This window comes from Nannospalax galili, unplaced genomic scaffold (assembly GCF_000622305.1).
Source record: "Nannospalax galili isolate Female #2095 unplaced genomic scaffold, S.galili_v1.0 scaffold831, whole genome shotgun sequence".
Lineage (NCBI taxonomy): Eukaryota > Metazoa > Chordata > Mammalia > Rodentia > Spalacidae > Nannospalax > Nannospalax galili.
In genome coordinates, this window is record NW_008329142.1 from 574,924 (window position 1) to 587,898 (window position 12,975).

At 37.8% G+C, this 12,975-nt stretch overlaps 1 protein-coding gene and 1 pseudogene across 3 annotated transcripts in view; both read right to left on the reverse strand.

Moving 5' to 3' along the window:
- Positions 1–12,975, reverse strand: part of Rspo3 (R-spondin 3) — an 87,541-nt gene that overhangs the window by 32,781 nt on the left and 41,785 nt on the right. The window lies entirely within an intron of this gene.
- Positions 4,078–4,923, reverse strand: LOC103734591 (annotated as a pseudogene). Its single transcript, XR_607289.1, has one exon. The product of XR_607289.1 is annotated as a ras-related protein Rab-5A pseudogene (transcript).

Genomic DNA, 12,975 nt, shown 5'->3' on the forward strand with positions numbered 1-12,975 from the left:
AGTGAAAATTAAACAGTAAAGCAAATAACACTAATTATGAGCTTTTTGAATTGAGACAGTTCTGGTTTGCAAGTATTTCTGTACTTTTCTAAATTACTTGGGAGACAATTGAAATACAAAACATTATTTTTAGAAGATTCTGAACAGGAAAAGAATAGTGATTTAAATTGAAGACAGCCTGGAGGAGTGGAGTGCACTTGTAACCGAGCACTTATGAGGGCAGGGGGAACATGTCATGATTTCAAGGTCAATCTGACCTCAAACTGGGTAATTTACACATAAATGTGGCAAGATCCTGTATATATCTATCTATATATATAATATATATAATATATAATACATTATATATATGCATGAATAGGAAGAAGGGAAAATGAGGCAAGAGGAGAAGCATTGAAGGCTGTCACATGGTAGGAAGTCCTAGAGCAAGAGGAACAAATGTAAATATCAAAACTCCTTGTGTCCTGGCATGGTGTTTCATGCTTTCAATCCCAGTACTGGGGAGGCTGAGGAAGGTGGATCTCTGTGAGTTTGATGTCATCCTGTATACATAGTGAGTTCTAGACCCACCAGAGCTACATAGTGAGACTGTCTAAAACAAAGCAAAACAACAAACCAAAACAAAACTCCCTGGGTCAGTGGGTAAAAGCACTTGCACGGAAAGCCTGGTAGCCTGAATTTGATCCCTGGAACTCATGGTGGAAGGGAAAAATCAGACTACTGAAACTTGCCCTCTGACTTACACATGTGTGTTCATACACACAAACATTTCATGCACACATATACACATACACACAATAACAATAGTAAATTAATTAAATAAAAAATTAAAAAGTATAGCTCTTCAAATAATACTGGCTATTGCCATTGCACTTAGTTTCCCACCATAACTTTGATGGTAAGACCCTATTGCTAAAGACATTACATACCTGAGTCTTAGAATCAAGCTGGAACTGACTCTAAAGCTACATCGTTGTTAGGTTGCTTTCATAGTACTAGAAAGTGCTATGCATGTTACTGACAGTAAAACTCAATCATCAACCTTACCGAACCATGAACTCTGAACTCTGGAAGCTGTAATAGCAACTAGTTTGGCAAAATATGCCCAATGGTGTAATAGTGGCATAAATATGGTGGGAGTAACCAACCACCTTCCAATTGGATTTAAGACTTGCTTCACAACAGGGAGTCCATATCGAATACTGTCACCAGGGCAAGAACCTGTGTCTAGACAAATCACAGTCCACAGGGACGAACTTACAAAATAGACATAGTATTAAATGAACTCCTGATGACTTATTGTTATACCCACAGATTAGTACATTTCTCAACTCTCACCAGACAGGTTCTTCTTGCAGCAGATGGCCACAATGCAGAGACCCACAAATGGTCAATGTACAGAAAATAAGAGACTGCAGAGTGCTCAGCCATAAATAGGACATCTGTAATCATGCCTCCTCCTAAGGCTCAGGGATCACTGAGGAAGGGGGATGGGGGAGAGATTGTAAGAGCCAGAGGTGGTAGATGAAGACAAGGAAACCATATTGTCTTGGCACCACAGGACGGCTGTCCATAGGTATCCATAGTGCTTATGACAGACTGTGCATAAATACCCAGACAGGACCCTAGCAAAGATGAGAAGGTGAACAGGAAGCCCCAGCCCTAGCTGAGGATCTATTGTCAACTGATAACTGTTGGCAGAGGGAGAATCAGTTTTCCTTACTGGTGTCACACCTGGTAGGTTGACCAGACTCCAGGGCATTGACTTATACCCAGGAACGTGTGGGAGACATGGAACAGAATCAATAGGCCTTTAAAAAAAAAACAAAAAAAATTAAAATAAATAATTTCAAAATTAAAAATAAAAGAATCTAAAACTGGAGGACATGAAATTGTGGGGCAGCAGGTAGTAGGGAAAGGGTCAAGAGGGACAGGGGGTCTGAATATAATCAAAACACATTGTATGAAATTCTAGAATCAAAAACAAAATTTAGAAAAACTCCCTTGCATGTTTCAAAATGAAATTCACTATGGTTTTGCTCATGAAATGCTTTAGTAAACTATAGTACAATTGTTGGACAAACTCAACATTGAAATAAAGCAATTTATGTAGAATTTGATGTTAGTTAGAGGATAGTTAAGCAGCATATCCAATACTTAGAAGTATATTCATTATTCTGAGGGCTATTTCTCTACAATACATATACATTCCATAAAAATAGTTATGTGTCTGCTAAAGTACCGTCCAAGCATTTGTGTTTATGCCCATAGGTTAAGTTATTATAGCAGCCACTGTTTAGATGTTCTTGCTTCTTGCTGTTTGTGTGTTTATAGTAGATGGAATCCTACTGAAATGGGCCAACAGCCCATGGAAAACAGATGGTGCTGAGACCTGGAAGTTCAGTGCCTTGCCACAATGGGAGGAAGATCATCCCACACCTATCACCCCCTCCAAGGCTTAGGGACTTTTGTGGGAGAGGTTGGCAGAAAGAACGTAAGAGCCTGAGGAAGGGGTGGAGTGTTACCTGGAAGTGTCCTCTGATCACTATGCCAGCAAGCTATAGTCACACCTCCTTCCCACACTCATCAAGGAGTCAAGGGGGGAGTCAGTTACTCCTCCCACCCAATCAGTCAACCTTAGCTACACGTGGAGGAGCTAAGGATATATAAGCCAGCCAAGAACGTCATGAAGCACCTCTTTTGCCATTTTGTGTGGCTATCGGGAAGTTAAAGTATATTTGTGTGTGGACTTTCCAGCACAGCCATAAATGGGGGCGTGGCAGCCTTCTGTAAATAGACCCCCACCCTATGCTCTGTTAGCAAGTCCTAGGATTTTCTTAAAAATAAGAAAAAAAAGCTAAATGGAAACTTTTATTATTCCACCAAAGTTGACCCCATGTTGGTAAATCTTTTGGTCTTTGATTTCTTATTCCTATTTCCCCCCTTTAAACTTCATTGTGTATATATATATATATATATATATATATATATATATATATCCCCCACAGGTACCTCATTTATTAGGGTTCTACCCTGTAGGAACAACTGAAACCCTTTTTTCTCACAGGGGGAAGGAAATAATTAGCTATTTTAGTAACTGTACATTTTGTATACTTTTAAGCAGCTCTTAAATATTACAAAAAAAATAAACATATGGAGACTACAATGTAGTACCCTATTTACAGTATAGCTGAAGATTATATTTAAAATAATCAAGTTTGAATGTACATAATTGTTAGTGCATTGACTATACCCTGTCCAAAGGGAACAAGAGCCCATCCTTGCCCCAAACAAAAGATCTATACATAATGTCCAACAATTATTAAACAGAAACCACAGACACCTGGTTTGTTTCAGTTTTGTTGAAGAGCTCACAGGAAGGGACCACCATTCAATAAAATGCATTTAGCAGTTTTTATAATCCTAAAACAAGACAGGGTTATGTTTGACTTTTTTTAAACCACATTAAAAAAAAATAGTAGGACTGAGTATATTTTAGATAATGCCAATATTCTTTCTGGAGACATGGGACCATTTTCTTGGGATTAAGTTATTAAAATGTGGACTGTATACTTTTTAGATAATAGAAGAATGATCATTTGCTTGAATATTGTTGCTAAGAGCATAAATATTGAGTCTTCTAAAGCCCACATTAGCAATCTCCACATCTTTCACATGTGACTACTGTCCCAGTCAGGAGAAACTGGATGGTTCCTGTGGGTCATCTGCCTTAATCCCTAATGATGAGAAAGCATTCCCTCAACCTCTCCAGAGGAACAAGCTTGCACACACTTCTCACTTCCCTTTCTACTGAAACCTTTGTTGGAGGGACATATGCATGTTATTAAAAATTAAGTTCAAAACACTCAAAATAATTCTGTATTAGAAACTTGATTCTAGCTGGGTGTGGTGGTGCACACCTTTAATCCCAGCACTTGGGAGGCAGAGGCAGGTGGATCTCTGTGAGTTCAAGGCCAACCTGGTCCACATAGCGAGTTCCAGGCTAGCTGTTCTGTTTCAAAAAAAAGAAAAAAATGAAAAAAAGAAAAGAAAAGAAACTTTTTTCTATTGTAAGTCTCTTTTTGGAAGTCATACTGGGCTGGCTAAAAGCTCAAACTTCATGGTTATTGACATTTAGGAAGCAGAATTCTCCAGCTAGTTCAAACTGGAGATTTAGTTACTACAACACTGACTCCTGGTTGGTTGTTTAGGCTCAGTAGGGTCTACTCCTTTTCCTCTGGCCGAATTTGCTCCTGGATTCTGTGGTTCATTCTTTGGCAGCTTTTTAGCTATTGCCATGAGTATTTCATTTACATTCATTGATGTCTTAGCTGATGTCTCCATGAATAATAAACTGTTGTCATCATAGGATTGTGCTTCCTGGAAGTCAACAGCTCTTTTATTTGCTAGATCAGCCTTATTTCCTGATGAAGCTATTATAATATTAGGACTTGCTTGCCTCTGGAGTTCTTTAACCCAGTTTTTTGCTCTTGCAAAGGACTCCTCATTGGTGATGTCATACACAACTGTGGCTGCCTGTGCTCCTTGGTAGTACATTGGTGCTAGGCTGTGGTAGTGCTCTTGGCCAGCTGTGTCCCATATTTCAAACTTTACTGTTGAGTCATCAAGACATACAGTCTGGGTTAGAAAGGTTAGAAAAGCAGCCCCAGTGGTACTCTCCTGAGATTCATGGAACTGGCCCTTCACAAAGCAAAGCACCAGGCTTGACTTGTTAGCAGCAGACTCTCCTAGAAGTACCAGTTCGAACTGGCATATTTTATTTCGTGTTTGGCCCATTGGGTTTTGTTGCTCTTCAATTAGCCATGTCCAAGTTTCAAAGAAGTCCCTAACTGCAGATTCCTAAATAAACTTCCAGGATGCAAGGTATTAATTTTTTTCTTTCTGGAGGAGACACCTTTAATCCCAGCACTCAGGAGGCATAGGCAGGTGTATCTTCTTCAGTTCCAGGCCAGACATGGCTGCACAGTGAGACCCTGGGGCCTTCAAGTTATTCCTGGAAAAATGTGTTAAAAATTGCCTGTCTTTGGGACAATAATAATTTAAGGAAGTTATCTACCAAATTGGTTAGTACTGTTTAGTTTTTGTCAAGTTGATACAAACCCAGACATACCTGGGAAGAGGTAGCTTAACTGAGGAATTGCATCCACCAGACTGGCCTGTGGGCGTGTGTGGGGCAGTTCCCTGATTGCTAATTGATGTAGGAGGGCGCATTCTGCTGTGGGTAGTGCCAGCCCTGGGCAGGTGGGCCTGGGAAGTATTCAAAAAGTAGCTGAGCAAGCCAGAGGAAGCAAGCTAATAAAGAGTGTTCCTCCATCTTCCTCTCTTTGCTTCAGTTACTGCTTTGAGTTCCTGTCCTGGCTTCCTTGATGATGGATGCCACCTGTAAACTGAAATAAATCTTTTCTTCTCCTGGCTTCTATTGATTAAGGTATTTATCAAAGCAATAGAGAAACCAAACTAGAATAGTATTAAACTAATTGCATTATAAAACCTAGGTTATTATTTATACTGATTAGGCTAATACATTTGTTCACATTACAATTGGTTCAACAAAACTGCTAATCCTAAGTACGTACATTTTCTTTTAAAAAATTACATTTTATTTATTTTGTATATGGGTGTTTTTGTGCACATGCCGTGATGTGGGAGTAGAGGTCAGAGGACAACTTTCAGGAGTTGGTTCTCTCTCTCAACCATGTGGGTACTGATAATCAAACTCAAGTCATCAGGCTCAGTGACAAACACCTTTTACCCACTGAGCCATCTTGCCTGTATGTACATTTCCTATGTCTGTCTTACTCTTGAAATTAACAATTATTCATATGTCCCAAGTGTGTTTAGTATATTATTTCTTTACCTAATTTTTATTACTCTAAAGTAATATGTAAATGTCCTTGTGCTTCCAGATATCAAATTTCTTGTGATACAAAAATAAAATAGCTCATTTATAAATGTGCATGTTCATCCTGACTCATTACATGCAATTGGTCTTTGTTGAGAAACTCTTCTGTTTATCTGATTCTTTGCAAAAGTAGGAAAAACAGGCTCTTCTAGCAGAAACAACAAATAAACAAAACAACTCTTCATAAGACATGTTTTCCAGTTATAGTAGCCTGGTCTCACAGAAGCTAGAGTTATGACCCAGTGGTGTACACATAACATAAACACAAAAGTTTAGTAATTAGGTTTGAGTTAATCTTAAAGTTCCAGCAGCATGGTGCATAATTAAGCAAAAGGTCATTACCCACAGTGGAGAGTCTCTCACAGAACACTGAGCTGCTAGCAATGGAAATGGACTTGACTTGACTGAAGCCTGCAAATCAGTCCCAGAAACCATTCAAGGAGTCCTGGATTCAGTTAAGGCCAGTTTAATCCCATAAAAATGTTTCTAAAAACCCAGAGAAACTGGAAAAATTGGTTAGAAGAAAATATTATTAGCATTAGGCTAGACATGCACATCCAGTTCAAATTGAAAAGAAAAATGCCTGGTCAATCTCCCTCATTTAATTATTTTCCTTAAATATTGGCCAGAAATTATCCTGTAGAATGTATAAATATGCTTCTACATTATGTAAGATTTGAGCATATGCATATATTTATATGCATGTATTGAAATGGGTCATTTATACATAAACCCTTATGTCTAAGTCAAAACACCCCTCACAGTGGTCTATTTGTCCCTGGTTTCAATTGTAGGCATGTGACTAAGGCAGACCAGTCAAAATATCTAATTGCCAGCTGGTAATTGGTTCAAGGAGTTAACATGTGACTCATATTAAATCAATTAAAAACCCATTCATGAACTAGGACAAGAAGACAAGGAAAGAAATAAAGGCATGATCCTTTTAAGTTGAGAATTGTATATATGGACTTGGGCTGCCAGAGCCAGAGTCCCTCTTAATTCTAGAAAGACTCTGTCTCAGGGAAAATAAATCACTGAAGAAAGAAAGAGATGTAGAATGAATAGAAGTGGTGGGGAGAGAGAAAGGAAGGCACGATAGAAGCCTCAAGTCTCTAATTTTCTTTTGCTTAAGGTAATTTCAGACCTGTCATTTTCAGCCCAATGTCCCGATAAATATTGATATTTTTTTCAGTTAAGGCCATTATTGCATATATCAGATGAATAATTTTTGGAGATGCTAAAATCAGAAAAATATATTGAAAAATATTTTCAATTTAGGTCACGAGAAAGGAGTGTGTTTTCAAAAAAATAGTGAAAAGGAATAATGGAAATAGAGATGAACTTGAGGAAGACAACGAGAATGTAGTAAGTAGATTTAGGGGTGTGGTTTCACATCCATTTGCTGTGTTAATAAATCACCCAGAAGACACTACTAGAAACTTCATGATTGGATTTTTCCATCAGTAAAATATATATCTCAGTCTGTGGAGTTTGCTATAATAGCCATATAGAATTAAATTACTTGAGAGAGGCATTCTCATTTGTATGTCCAAAATACACAAACTTTATTACAGAAAATAAGTTCAATATTTATTAAACATAGTTTCTCCAACTATGGTTTGGCATTAGATAAAACATCTTAATAACACAATAAACATGTGACTTTTATTATCATCAAGTTTGAGGACATTTGCTTCAATGATGACACAGAACTTAACCATAACCTGGTTTTATCTGCTCCCTCATACTTCTTGGGAAGCCGAAGAGAAAGAATCTGTCAAGACACTCACATTCACAAGGCTAGTTTCTAAGGTTTCTATGAAGTTGCTGAGGCAGATGAAAAGAGAATAAGATAATGAAGAATAATCCTTTTGTGCTTGCAAATGTGGGATGTCTCCTGTGCCAGAGGTTTCAGCAACACCAGCAGTTTTAAGGAATGACTGTGTTAGGGATGTAGGGAGGTAGACAGGAGCGTGAAAGGAGGATGTGTCTTTTTGCTGAGAAATGTTTGCTTTGTAATTAGCAAAGGACAAGTAAGTACTTTTGGAAGCTACCTTTGGGGGTCCAGAATTTAAATTTATGCTGATGCTCTTGGAGTTTCTCTCTAGGGAACCCTACTAATTGGCAGGGATCTCAGTTGGCTAGAGCAGGCTGAGAAGAAGCCAAGATCTTTGGATCATTTCTCCAAAGGTTCTGTTAACTCAAGCTCTGTTTCATGGCCACAAGCTGTACCTTTAACCCTATTTAGACATCTGAAAAACACATACTAGTGTATCCACATGGTAGCCACGGGGGGAGAGGTGATATATATATTTGGCTTGAAACCAGTATAAAAATGCCCTTTAAACATGTTAGTATGGTAAACTCTAATGATGACTGCAGTTACTGATGTTCTTATCATGACGATAGAGACTTTCATCATAGATATTTACTGTGAGAAAGCTGAGAAGTGGTTGCCATTACTTTATATAAGAGTATAACCATGATATTAAGATCTAGAATATGGAACTCATGATGGAAGGGGCTTCTGTCTTTTCCATTTCTTACTGCTGTATTCTGTATACCTCAGAATACCTATCATACAACTGGTACTTCAGTAAATTCTTGTCTAGTACGTGAGTGTATCTTGTTTTTTATTTTTTTCTTCTAGTCTTCCTGTGATGGTTAATCCTGATGATTGATCTGATATGATTTAGAATCATCATGATAACAATCCTTCAGGCAGGTGAAGGCGTTTCTAGATTTGGTTAGATGGGGTAGGAAGAACCACTCTTAATGTTGGCAGCATCATTCCAAGGACTGATGTCCTGGACTGAATGAAAAGGAGGAAGTGAGCTGAATACTAACATTCTCTTACTCTGGTTCCTGACTAAGGATGCAATGTGACCAGCTGCTTCCAGCTCCTGCTGCCAAGACTCTTCTGGTGATGGACTGTGTGTGGCCTCATACTGTGAGCCAAGATGAACCCTCTTTCTTTGAGTTGCTTTTGTCAGGTATTTTTTGCAGTAATGAGAAAAGTAAAGAACACACTTCCCTTTATAAGCAGGAAAGCACAACAGAAATGATATCCTAGACATCTGTGCAACTGTTGACCGACTGTGTTTTTATAAAGGAAGAGACAGTATCATAGTAAGAGACTGGCAAAAGCTAAGTAACCATTTTCATCTAAACAAAAACAAGAAAAAAATTTAATTTAGTAGTGATGTTGAGTCCTAAGCAAATACATTTTGTCCTAAACGAAAATATTTCAAATATACTTTTTCTAAGATTTAACTTAGCAATTATGAAACAATCTCTGATATTTGCCACTATAAAGGAGAGAATAATTACATATTAATTAATTAATGGTCTAAAATTGCCACTCCTGTCTGAATAGTGAACTTCTTCTTTGTCTCTTTATAGAAAAATTAAAAAGATCATTATTCATTCAAAAAAGTCTTTAGATGGCAAAAATGCTCACCATCCTCCCCTGCTTCCTGTTCTTGCATGGCACCTTGCAAAGTAACATTATGGTCACCCCCAGCAACAGGGACAGCTTATTTCATCACCTCTTGAATCAGGATTGGTTTCGTAACTAGCATAAACTAACAGAAGTTTGTGGAAGTAGAAGCCTGCCAGTTCTAAGCCTAGCCTCAAGAAGAACCACTTTCCTTTCTCCCTTGGGGAACTTTGTGGATCTTTTTTGACATCTTGATGATAGCAGAAGCGTAAACCAGTTTCCTCAATCCTTGGCCATCCAGTCACATGAGGAAGCCCAGCTAAAATGAAAATTGTTGAATGGGTCTCTCTGCCTAACTGTCCAGCTACAGATTGCTAAATGAATGGTTGTTGTTTTAAGTCTCTTTTTGAGGCTATTTGTTATGAGTAAAAACAATAGAAACAGCTCTAATATGGCATCTAAACAATGGCAAGATTATTGTTTAATTAGGGCCTGCTTTGTCCATAGTACAGCTGATACTCTCTTAAGTAACATGACCAGTGTGTGTTATATTAAAGAGGGGGCCAGAGAGATCTAACAGTTGGTAAAGTGCTTGCCATGTAAGCATGGAGACATGAGCTCAGATCCCCAGCATCCATGTAAAAGTTGGGCACAGCAGCAAGTCTCTGCAACAGCAGCAAGTGCCTGTAACATCAGCCCTGAGCATAGCAGAGAGAGGAGTGGACAGCACAGAGAGTGGATCCCTGGAGTTCATTGGTCAGTCAGTATAGTCAACTAGTGAGCTCTGGGTTCAGTGAGAGGCCCTGCCACAAAAAATAAGGTGGAGAGCCATCAAGGAAGAAACCCATCATCAGCCTCTGGTCTCCACATCCATGTGCATACATAAGCATGCACACTTGCACAGGCAAGCACATACATACCACACACACACACACACACACACACACACACACATACACACAGAAAACACATTAAGGGATAAAAAGCATTAGATATTTATGAGCATCACACACACACAGGAAAAAGAAGTCTCAAAGAATGTAGGTGTTTGTAAGAACCACTTGTGAGGATTATTTTAGAATAGGGATCCTGAGTTTCCTGCCAACACAGCAGAAGCTAACAAATAATTTTTCTATTACTACAGTGAATGATGTCTACCATGAATTCTGATCACCATTAATAATATCCTCAAGTCTTAAGGAGCCTACAAAACTCAATGATATAAACTTGGTCTTAATTACAAAGAGGTAATAACACTATAGGATGAAATACAAAAGCAATATCAACCAAAGAATACAAACTATGAAATAAAAGCTTTCCTGCTTTCTATAGAGCTTTTCCTTTAACTTTGAGAAGTTGTGAGCATATAGTAGAATTATAAAATGTGTAAGAGGCAAGAAATCTAGTAACTATCACTCACTTTTTCTACATCTATCCAGGTACTGGCTGGTATATTGCTTCATTGTGGCATCAGTTATACAAATAAACTATCTTAGATTAATAATCGACCCACAAACATGGGAAGCAGAGAATTCTCAGGAAGATTTGACCATTTAAAGGTCAATAGAAACAGAGAGGCTGAGTCCTGTTGCTGAACATACAAAATGTTTTTTACGTGTGTAGTTATTAAATTCTTACTCATATCTATGAGTTTGTAAGTGGATTTGATATTTCTTTTTTATTTATTGTTTATTTCTTAAGTTAGAATTCAATATAATGGATTGCCTCATAGTTCCTTCACACTGATTTGATATTTAAATTATTAAAATGGATCCGGCAAGAAGAAAACACAAAGAGAGTTATGATATATGACCAAGACTGACAGTGCATTAAATAAACCTTTAAAAAGTAGGAGAGCCTGGGCATGGTAGTGCAGGCCTTTAATCACAGCACTTGGGAGGCAGAGGCAGGCAGATGTCTGTAAGATCAAGGCCAATCTTGTCTACATAGTGAGTTCTAGGCCAGCTTGGGCTACAGGGAGATCCTGTCTCAAAAAGACCAAAACAAACAAAGAAACAAAAAAGTGGGATGCTCTTGCTGAGGACCAGAGTTTATTTCCTAGTGCCTATGCTGGATGGTTCACAACCACCTTTAACTCCAGATCTAGAGAATCCTATGCCTTCTTCTGTTCTCCATGGGCATTGCATGGCACAGGTGCACTTACATATATGCAGACAAAACTCTCATACACATAAAATAAAAATAATAAATAAATAAATAAATATTTTAAAGTGGGACTTAGAAGTCAGTAGTGCCTGTGTCCTTCCAAAGATGGAACTACACTTGAACTTTTATTAAAAGTGTTAGATTTCAATAGGCTGTAACAGTTATAAACTATAATCTTTGTAACAACCATACTACACGTTTGGTTTTCATATTTTCAAAATTTAGAGAGACGAAGCTTTATTTTACTTTCTTATTTTGGCATAGAGGGAGGTCTCCAAGTGATTCTTTCAAGGGTCTTGGTGCTCATGGGTGAACTTTGATTTGCATTTACTTATTTATGCATGCATTTATTTATGTATTTACTTATCTTGTATATGTTTCTGTGTGTGCAAACATGTGGGTGTGCCCATGCCATGGCAATTGTGCAGAAGTCAAAGAACAACTTGTGGGACTACATCTCTCTCTTTACCATGTAGGCTCCAGGGATGGAACCCAGGCTGTCAGGTTCAGCAGCAAGTGTCCTCAATCACTGAGTCATCTCATCAGTCAGATAGATGAAATTTTATTTTGTTGAACCCCATGAAATTGTTAATATTTGACCATTTATGATCTACAAAGAAAGACAGTGGCATTAAAAAGTTGATTTCATACAATGGAGTCAAATAGTGGTCATGAGAGACTATGAAGGATCCAGTGAAATGGTATTGAAAAAGTTAAATATTCAGTATGAAAACATAGCCAGAAAGGAGGAGTCATCTCTGGTCCAAACAATGGATGATGCATTTCTGTATAAACATTAAAAGAAGAGCATGAACTTCCTAGCATGCCACTCAGCAATCGAGAAAATGCTCTACAGATACAGCACAGGCCAATCCAAGGGACGGAAATTTTCAGTTGAGGTTTCTTCTACCCAAGTGTGTCAAGTTGACAACTAAAATTATCCAGCACAGTATAATTTAGGGGAGTTCACAAACAATGAAAAAAAGAATTCTTTAACTCATGAAGATTTTCATTTATCAGAAATATCATTTGACCTTTGAATAGAAGGAGAAGGAAGACTCCGAAAAAAATGGAGCAGGGGTCTATGTTCTTATTATAAATATGAGTTAGTGCCCATTCTGTCTGAGAAACTAAAGGAATTGATTGAATAGAAAAAAAATGTCAGAGGCCCTTCAGGGAAGAAACTAGTGTAAAAATTATCATGCCATTGCCTTACTTGAATACACTGTAGATTGTCTTATGTGACTTCTCAAAATAACAGTAAGACATAAACTAGGCATTTCATAAAGGAAAAAGTCTGTCATGTTACTTGTAAATGGATATTATTCTACTATAATTATAACTATTCATTATGTTTATTATGAGTCTTACATATAAAGAAATCGCATCAAGATCAGTCTCTAATACACACACACACACACACACACACACACACACACACACACAC